The 9852-nt window shown below is 38.2% G+C and overlaps 1 pseudogene across 1 annotated transcript; it reads left to right on the top strand.

Moving 5' to 3' along the window:
- Positions 1-1283: 1283 nt before the first annotated feature.
- On the top strand, positions 1284-4374 carry LOC117099381 (annotated as a pseudogene). The gene has a single exon (XR_004443792.1). The product of XR_004443792.1 is annotated as a serine/threonine-protein kinase PRP4 homolog (transcript).
- The last annotated feature ends 5478 nt before the right edge of the window (positions 4375-9852 follow it).

Here is a 9852-nt window from a genome sequence, read left to right as displayed (position 1 = left end):
TAAAAAAAAGCCTGAATAGTCAAAGCAATCATAAGTAAAAAAACAAAGCTGGAGGCATCACACTACCCGACTTTATACTACAAGGTTACAGTAAGCAAAACAGCATAGAACTGGTACAAAAACAGACACATTGACGAATAAAACAGGTTAGAGAACCCAGAAATAAAGCCACACATCTACAACCACCTGATCTTTGGGAAAGCCGACAATAACAAGCAATGGGAAAGGACTCTCTATTGATTAAATGGTGCTGTGATAACTGGCTAGCCATATGCAGAAGATTGAAACCAAGCCCCTTCCTTTTACCACATACATAAAAATCAACTCGAAATAGATTAGAGACTTAAATATAAGAACTAAAATTATAAAGACCGTAAAAGAAAACCTAAAAATACCATTCTGGACATAGGCCTTGACAAAGATTTCATGATGAAGTCTCCAAAGGCAGCTGCAACAAAAGCAAATACAGACAAGTGAGGTCAAATTAAACTAAAGAGCTTCTGCACAGCAAAAGAAACTATCAACAGAATAAACAGTCAACCTACAAAATGGGAGAAAACATTCGCAAAGTATGCATTTGACAAAGCCTAATATCCAGAGTCTATAAGGAACTTAAATCAACAAGTGAAGAACAAGCAACCTCTTTAAAAAATGGGCAAAGGACGTGAACAGACACTTCTCAAAAGAAGACATACATGTGGCAACAAGTATATGAAAAAATGCTCAACAACATTGATCATTAGAGAAATGCAAATCAAAACCACAATGAGATACCATCTCACACTAGTCAGAATGACAAGTATTAAAAGGTCAAGAAACAACAATGTTAGCAAGGTTGAGGAGAAAAGGGAACAATTATACCCTGCTGGTGGGAATGTAAATTAATTCAGCTACTGTGGAAAGCAGTTTGGAGATTTCTCAAAGAACTAAGAACTACCATTTGACCCAGCAATCCTATTACTGGGTATATACCCAAAGGAAAATAAATCATTCTACCAAAAAAGACATGTGCACCCATATATTTATTGCAATACTATTCACAATAGCAAAGACATGGACTCAACCTAGATTGGATAAACAAAATGTAGTACATATACACCATGGAATACTATGAAGCCATAAAAAACAAAATCATGGTCTTTGCAGCAACATGGATGCAGCTGGAAGCTATGATCCTAAGTGAATTAATGCAGAACAGAAAACCAAATACTGCCTGTTCTCATTCATAAGTGGGAGCTAAACATTGAGTACACATGAACACTAAAAAGGGAACAATAGGCACATGTGCGGCAGCTCTTTTCCTTCTTCCATTTCCACTGCCTTTCACGGTCCAGGAAGCCGCCACCACCACAGTGGCGGCAGAGTCAGGAAGTTCAAGATGGCCGCGGCGGAGACCCAGACGCTGCGGGAACAGAGGGAGATGGAAGATGCTGATAATTCTGAAAAGAGTATACATGAAGAAAATGGAGAAGTATCAGAAGACCAATCTCAAAATAGGAACAAAATAAGTAAAAAAAAGTATAAACACAGAAGTAAACGTAAGAAACATAAACATTCCTCAGAAGACTAGGACAAAAAACATAAACATAAGCATAAACGCAAGAAACACAAAAGAAAAGATGTTACGGATGCTTCTGATAAAGAGGGTATGTCTCCAGCAAAAAGAACTAAACTTGATGATTTAGCTTTGCTAGGAGACTTGGAAAAACAGAGAGCCTTAATTAAGGCTGAACTTGATAATGAGTTAATGGAAGGAAAGGTCCAATCTGGTATGGGGTTCATTTTACAAGATTATGAGTCTGGCTCTGAAGAAGAGGGGGAGATTCATGAAAGGCAAGAAATGGAAATAGATCTAGTACTAGATCTTCAAGTACAAAGGGGAAACTTGAACAGTGGACAATAAAAATACTACAAAAAACGAAGTAAAAGCAGATCCAAAGACCGGCGTAGATGTAGGTCTGATAAGAAGAAAAGTAAGGGGGGTATTGAAATCGTTAAACAGAAAACAACTAGGAGCAAGTCAAAGGAGAGGAAAAAATCTAAAAGCCCATCAAAAGAAGTAAGTCTCAAGATCAAGCAAGAGAATTAAAATCCCCTACCCTTAGAAGGTGATCTTAAGAGAAAATTGGTAAGGCCAGATCTCCTGCTGATGATAAGGTTAAAACTGAAGATAAGAGTAAATAAAAAAACAAGACAAATCCCCAATTATAAATGAAAGTAGAAGTCACTATCAAGGTAAAAAATCAAGATCCCCAGTTGATTTAAGAGGTAAATCCAAAGACAGAAGGTCACAGTCCAGAAAGAGAAAATCAAAACAGTCTAAAGCTGATAAAGAAAAGAACCCAATTAAAAAAAGATACTTCATCTGAGAAAGAAAATAGGTCACCCAGTAGAAGACCTAGTTATAGTCCTAAAAGAAGTTTGTCTCCAAAACTACGTGATAAATCAAGAAGTAGGTCTCCACTTTTAAATGATAGAAGATCGAAGCAGAGCAAATCTCCCTCTTGAACACTGTCTCCTGGTAGAACAGCTGAGCCGATCCTTAGAAGGAAAATGAAGAGAACCAGAGACAGGACAACTTTCTTCTTCAAGAACACGACCTCGAGATGATATCCTCAATAGACATGAAAGATCAAAAGATGCCAGCCTCATCAATAGGTGGTCTCCAACTCGAAGAAGAAGTAGATCTCCCATTAAAAGGAGGTCTCATTCCCCACTCAGACATAGCACAAAAAGTCGGGTCTCCAAGAAGAAGATGCAGGTCTCCTTGGAAAAGGGATAGAGGTTGGAGGAGCAGATCATGCTTGAAAAGGTGATCTCAGTCATGGGGTGGTCGTAGATGAAGGAGCAGAAGCAAAGTAAAGGAAGATAAATTTAAAGGAAGTGTTTCTGAAGAAATGAAAGTTGAGCAGAAATCTTTGTCTGATGATAACCTTGAAGATTTTGATGTGGAGGAAGAAGATGAAGAAGCCCTAATAGAACAGAGAAGAATCCAAAGGCAGGCAATTGTTCAGACATATAAATATCTTGCTGAAGATAGCAATATGTCCGTGTCATCTGAACCAAGCATCCCCCAGAGCAGTACGAAAACGTGATCACCTCTCCTTCTGGAGTGAGTAGCTGCTGATGTTAAAGAGTATGAATGGGAAAGTGTTGATACATTTGAGGCCTCAGTGAAAGCCAAGCATAATCTAATGACAGTTGAACAGAATAATGGTTCATCTCAGAAGAAGTCGTTGGTATTTGATATGTTTTACAGAATCTGATGATATGGTTTGCTGACGATTTTGATAGTGCTTGTCTCTGGGCTGCTGGCAATGGATAAGATTCAAAGAGAATCCCAACCTCAGAGATAACTGGACTGGTTCAGAGGGTTATTATCATGTTAACATAGGTGAAGTCCTAGATAAATGTTACAATGCATATGGCTACACTGGGCAAGGTATATTCAGTAATGTTTTATGAGCCAGAGATAATGCAAGAGCCAGCCAAAAAGTGGCTGTCAAGGTCATCAGAAACAATGAGCTCATGCAAAATACTGGTTTAAAAGAACTAGAGTTCTTGAAAGAATTTGATGCCGATCCTGATGACAAACTTCATTGTCTGCGACTCTTCAGGTGCTTCTATCACAAACAACATCTCTGTCTCATATTCGAGCCTCTCAGTATGAACTTACAAGAGATGTTAAAAAATATGATAAAGATACTGGTTTTCATATTAAAGCTGTAAGATCCCATAGTCAGCAGTTTTTCCTGGCATTGAAATTCCTTAAAATATGCGATATCCTACATGTAGACAACAAGCCAGACAATATCCTGGTTAATCATCAAAAACTATTTTAAAGTTTGTGATCTGGGGTTGGCTTCACATGGTGCGGATAATGACGTTATACCTTATCTTGTCAGTAGATTTTATCGTGCTGTTGAAATCATTATAGGTAAAAGCTGTGACTATGGGATACATATGTGGTCAGTAGGTTGCACCTTATACAGACTCTATACTGGAAAAATTTTATTTCCTGGCAAAACTAATAACCAGATATTGAAGCTTGTGATGAATCTCAAAGGAAAGATACCAAATAAGATGATTCAAAAGGTGCATTCAAAGATCAGCATTTTGATCAAAATCTCAACTTCATGTACATAGAAGTTGATAAAGTAACAAGACAGGGAGAAAGTTATTGTTATGAACACCATTAATCCAACTAAGGACCTACTGGCTGACTTGATTGGGTGCCAGACACTTCCTGAAGACTGATGTAAAAAAGTATACCAGCTAAAGGACTTGTTGGACCAGATTCTAATGTTGGGCCTAGCTAAATCAATTAGCATCAACCAGGCCCTACAGCGTGCCTTCATCCAGGACAAAATTTAAGCAAGATGAAGAAACTCCAAGGGTTTGAGTAAATACAGGGACTGAAGAAATTTCACAGCACTTTATTAATGAATATAAACTTACAAATATTTCTCCAGCAGATTTGAGGAAGCATGATATATTTGAACTTCTTTTAGAAATGTTAGTTAATCTGTTTTGTGTCTTATGTGAAATTTCACCACAGAATTGTTTTAAATTGCCAAGACTGAAGAAAATTACAGTGCTAATGTATATGGTTGGAGTTCACATTAAAGACAAAAGCATCTGTTATAAAACGAGTAGTAATATTGGGTGGTTGATTTGTTTTTAGCAGACTTGGCTTCATTTTGGTCTTCAGATAAAATGGCCAGCATAAATGCTGTTTATATTCATGTTTTCCTAGGTGCAGCATGCCATTGTTGTATTCAGTGCCGAAAGGGGCCTGTTCCTCCTTGAGCCTGCCTGCAGAGATGGTCTTCTTAAAGAAAATGTGGCACATATATACCACAGAATACTATGCAGCCATAAGAAAGAATGAGTTCTTGTCCTTTACAGGGACATGGATGAAGCTGGAAGCCATCATTCTCAGCAAAATAACACAGGAACAGAAAACCAAACACCGCATGTTCTCACTCATAAGCGGGAGTTGAACAATGAGAACACATGGACACAGGGAGGGGAACATCACACACCGGGGCCTGTTGGGGTGTGGGGACAAGGGGAGGGAGAGCATTGGGACAAATACCTAATGCATGTGGGGCTCAAAACCTAGATGATGGGTTGATAGGTGCAGCAAACCACCATGGCACATGTATACCTATGTAACAAACCCGCACGTTCTGCACATATATCCCAGACTTCAAGTAAAATAAAACTAAGAAAAAAAAATGCATGTTATGTACAGCATTCAGTACACTGAAGGTAAGCTACACCGTCAACAGCTCTGGTGTTTTAAGATGTCATTTTATTGGAACAACTGACAAATGAAGAATGTTAGCTTTGTGGCAGAATTACTTGCATGTGTGATAATTGATCTTGTTTTTTTTTTTTTGGCATTGCAACTATGGCATAGTTACAATTTCTGTTCTGTTCATCACATTTAAAATTGGAAGAGAATGCGCTTAATGGATAGAGTGCCTTCAGTGTACTGTTTCTTATTAACTTTACTTTTTAAAAATCAACTTGCTATAGACTTTATATACATTTTGTAAAATACAGTTCCCAGTAACATAGAAATGCTGCATAGTTTTCATTTACTAATTACAAATGTTGAAGCCTAATTCTGAAAGTCCTCATATTTAAAGGTTAGATAGACAGGGTAATGAAATTTTTAACTATGTGTATCTCATTTTGAAAGTGTACTGCTTTATGGTAAAAGCGTTTTCATTTGTTCATTGTTTTCATTATCTGTGATCATGTTGTCTTTCAATACAAGCGTGAACCTTTCATTCTTAAACAAAGCAGCTGCTTTTTAAAAGCAGTAATTGCTGCTTTACTTTTTGTTTCTTTTGTAAATGAAGCTTCTCTTTAAGAATGTGACTTTAAAGTGTTGTCTATTGCATAAAACAGTTGACACTCACTTCTTGTAAAGTGAAGATTGTTCTACTGCATGTGAAGTGGGCCATGCAGATTTCTGTATGTTCTCAGTATGCACCACTAGATAATAAAGTATTTTTTGAACAAGGAAAAAAAAAAATGGGAACATAAGACACAGGGACCTACTTGATGAGGGATACCACCTATTGGGTACCATGCGCACTACGTGGGTGATGAAATCATTTGTATATCAAACCCCAGTGACACACAATTTACCCATAACACATCTGGACTTGTACCCCCTGAACCTAAAATAAAAGTTGAGAAAAGAAAAAAAAAAAAAGAGGTTGGGTGGGAACCAACAAATAAATTTATGCTTATATTTACATTAAAGAAACACTGGACAGATAGTAAAGGAAGTTATATAAGTTTTTACCAAACTGAGGCTTCGGGAATGGAATGGAGTAGGTAAGAATAGAGGTAGGAATGACCTATCCGAATATAGACCTCTTAAATTAAATAAATGTCACTTTAAAAAAAAGAAAGTATATCATGTGAGAGTTCCTGACAAATAATTGACTCATTTTCATAATGTTTGGATATAGGATGAGAGCCTTGATTTTCAGTAAAGTCTTTCCTCTTCTTAACTAATGGCTTCCCCTCCCCAACCCCAAGTTACTTCTTACCTTTGGAAAAATATTACATACCCCAATGTGGTTTGTTCTCAAAAACACTTATAGCAAGGATTTGATTTTATTCTCCCAGGATTCTTCATTTCTTGTCATAGAAGCATGAGATCTCTGGTTACAATGAAAATATCAACCAAAGCCAAGTAAAGACATTGGGGCACGTAATTATTTCCACATTTGAGCGGCACAGACAAGAAGGAAGTAGGCAGGGTAAGCATTCATTTATTGAAAAAATAATTATTGAGTACTTATTATGTGCTTGGCTCTGAGGCAAGAGGCATTTGCTCCCCTGAAGAAGTTTTATTGTGCCATGGAAACAATGACAAAACAGTGTGAAGAGTATGATTCACATCAAGCATTGTGTCCTGCAGGGCTGAGGAGCAGAGGCACCTCCATCTTGAGCGGGTGGGCTGTGGGAATGGTTCAGACCAGGATTCTCAGAGTTGTTGACTTTTATGCTACCTGAAGGATGAGTGGGATTAGAGTAAAGAGGTGTTTGTGTGCCTACATGTGAACAAGTGTGTATATATGTGTGTGCATGTGTGTACATGTGAATGAAGACCATTTTAAGTGGAAAGGAAACCATGTCCAAAAAGCCTAGAGATAAGCATGGTTGTTTTACTTTCAGAGAAGGACAAGGGGATCCCTGTGTTGAATATAATGTAATCTGAAGCCTTTAAGGTCTAGGAGGGTTTCCTGGAGGAAGTTACAGTTGAGCTGATGGGTAAGAGATAGGGGTGACTGCCAGCTAATCAGGGGGAAGAGGGGCAGGGCTTTCTGAGTGAGAGCCATATCCTGAACAAAGGTTCAGAGGAAGTGGATGCCTGGTCCCTTCAGGAAAATACAAATTGCTCAGTCAGACCAGAAAACAGATTGGAATGGAGGAGGAGAGGGGAGGCAGCAGAGGTGAGGAGGTGATAACTATCCTAGGTCTGCCACTCACTAGCCTTGAATAAACTGGGGTTAATATTTCCCAGCTTCAGGTTTTTTTAAATCTTAAAGTAGGGACAATAATAATAGACCCTGATGCATGCATTGTTGTGAGGATTAAATGAGATAAACTTGTAGACCACCCAGCACCATGCTTGGTATATAGTAAGAGCTGAGTAAAGGGTAGATTTGATTATCATTCATCACTTTTGAATCGTTAATGTGCTGGTTAGTAAGCTAACCACTGTTTGCAGCTGGAGGTTTTGGAAATTCTTCTCTTTCCCGGAGTCCTTACTGGAGAGATCCTTGGCTGGACACAGTGCCTGGCACATCATTGACAGTCAAAGGATAGATGCAGAAGGGCAAGGGAGGTTATTCTTTGGGTTCTGACAACAGGGATGAACCTCAAGGGAAACAGACAGGAAGAATCTGCAGATGTTTGGTCCTTATTGGGAGATGCTTCTCCCTCTTGATTGAGAAATTTCAGACGTTTCTTCTTGCAGCCCACTTTCATTTCTTGTTCCAATTTTAATCTCCCCCCTCCCCCCGTGACCTTCTCCCCCATCAAAGTAAAAATGTGTATGTTGTGTAAGGAGGGAGGGTAAGGAAGGAGTGTTGTGCAACAGTTCTTCATTCAATGCAACACTGCTCTGCCAAAAATTCTACTTGTGGTTTTTATCTTTTCAGCTGAGTGGCTGACACTGGGGTGTGTACAATGTTTAACAAGAGAGAAAGTTTTATGCCTTTAACTTTTACAGGAAAGAAGGAACCCCCGGGGACAACCGGCCCATCCAGTTCCTACTGAAATTCAGACCTCTTAGGCTTCCTTGGCTCTTTTGTGGAAGTCATTGTGGCCATCAGCTCAGGGAAGAGGGGCCAGTCTACTATATTTAGAACGATCAGGGTCACCCTATCATCAAACATGAATGGGGTGGCAAGAACTCTGCATGGCTTCCTTCTTTTTTGCAAATTAAGAAAAATGCCGAACCAGATCTTGACCAAACCAGCTTTCCTTAGCTATTCCCTTAAAGTCACCCCATGTCCTGGTCATGTAAATTAACATGTGCCTGTACTTTCAAGTCTTCTTGCTTTTGCCCAAGCTGGGCCCTCTACCTGGACTGCCCTCTGCTACCTGCTCTTCTCCACCAGTCTGGCTCCTACACTGGCTGTTCCTTGTAATAGGCTCAGGCTGGGCTCTTCTCTGTGGTCTTCCCCATATGTTCACCTTTTCCCTCCCAGCAGTTGACTTTCTTTGATTCTGCCTGCCTCTATTGTCCTGAGTTCTCAGATTTGCACTAACCTGGGAGCTCACTGGGACAGAAATCCCACTGGAACTGTGTCTGTAATCTAGTCACTATGGTTGTGTAGAGATTGGAAGAATAAATAAGTGAATTAGTGAATAAAATAACTGAGAGTAGGCTGAGAAGACCCACTAGAAAAATTTTTTTTTTTAGTTTCTTAGACTACTTTAGAGAAAATTTTCTTGATAGATTTTCAATCTTCATAATAGGGTAATAAAATTGCATTAAAAAGTTTATTGTTTAAACAATCATGTCAAAAGTAATGAATGTTTATTGTAGATACTTTAGAATTTACAGATAAGTAAGGAGGAAAGTACAACCTCCTGTAAATTTGCACCTAGAGACAACCTACACTGAATATTTTGACATATTTGCTTACATTTCATCAAACAGATATGAATATATGCAATTTCAAATACTGTACAAACTATTTTATAACCCCCCTTAATCACCTATTATATCATGAAAATCTTTCCTGTCATTAAATATTTTTGTTTTCATAGCTGCATGATATTCGACTAAAGACAAAACCTAATCTATTTAATGATTTCCCTGGATATAGGGTTTTTAGATGGCTTCCAATGTTTTTCCTTTTGTTGGTATGAGTAATGCCATAAGGAGCATCTTTGCAGCTAATATTTGTGCAGATTTATGTTTTTCTTCTGCTTTTTAGGATGTATTCCTAGAAATAAAATAGTGAGGTCAAAGGACATATGTATAGTTTTCACGACTTTTGATACAAATGGCCTCTTTGCCATTAAGGAAGCTATACTATTTACGCTTCCATTGAAGTGACTCTGGTTGGCACCTGGCATTGCCATTATTTTTAATATTTGGCAATTATTAGATGAGTAGAAAATGATATCTAACTTTAAGATGCAGTTATTTAATGATTGATGACATTGAACATCCTATATGCTGTTTGATCATTTGCTTTTCTTCTATTGTGAATTGCCTAAATCTTTGTTTGTGTTCCAATTGGTGGGTTATTTTTTTTTTTCTAGTAGCAATGATAATACTAATACTGGGGCCCACTGTTTGCT

Source organism: Trachypithecus francoisi, unplaced genomic scaffold (assembly GCF_009764315.1).
Source record: "Trachypithecus francoisi isolate TF-2019V2 unplaced genomic scaffold, Tfra_2.0 Lachesis_group16, whole genome shotgun sequence".
NCBI classification, from domain to species: Eukaryota; Metazoa; Chordata; class Mammalia; order Primates; family Cercopithecidae; genus Trachypithecus; species Trachypithecus francoisi.
Note: the sequence above shows the minus strand (reverse complement) of the source record. Positions and strands in the feature narration are given on the sequence as shown.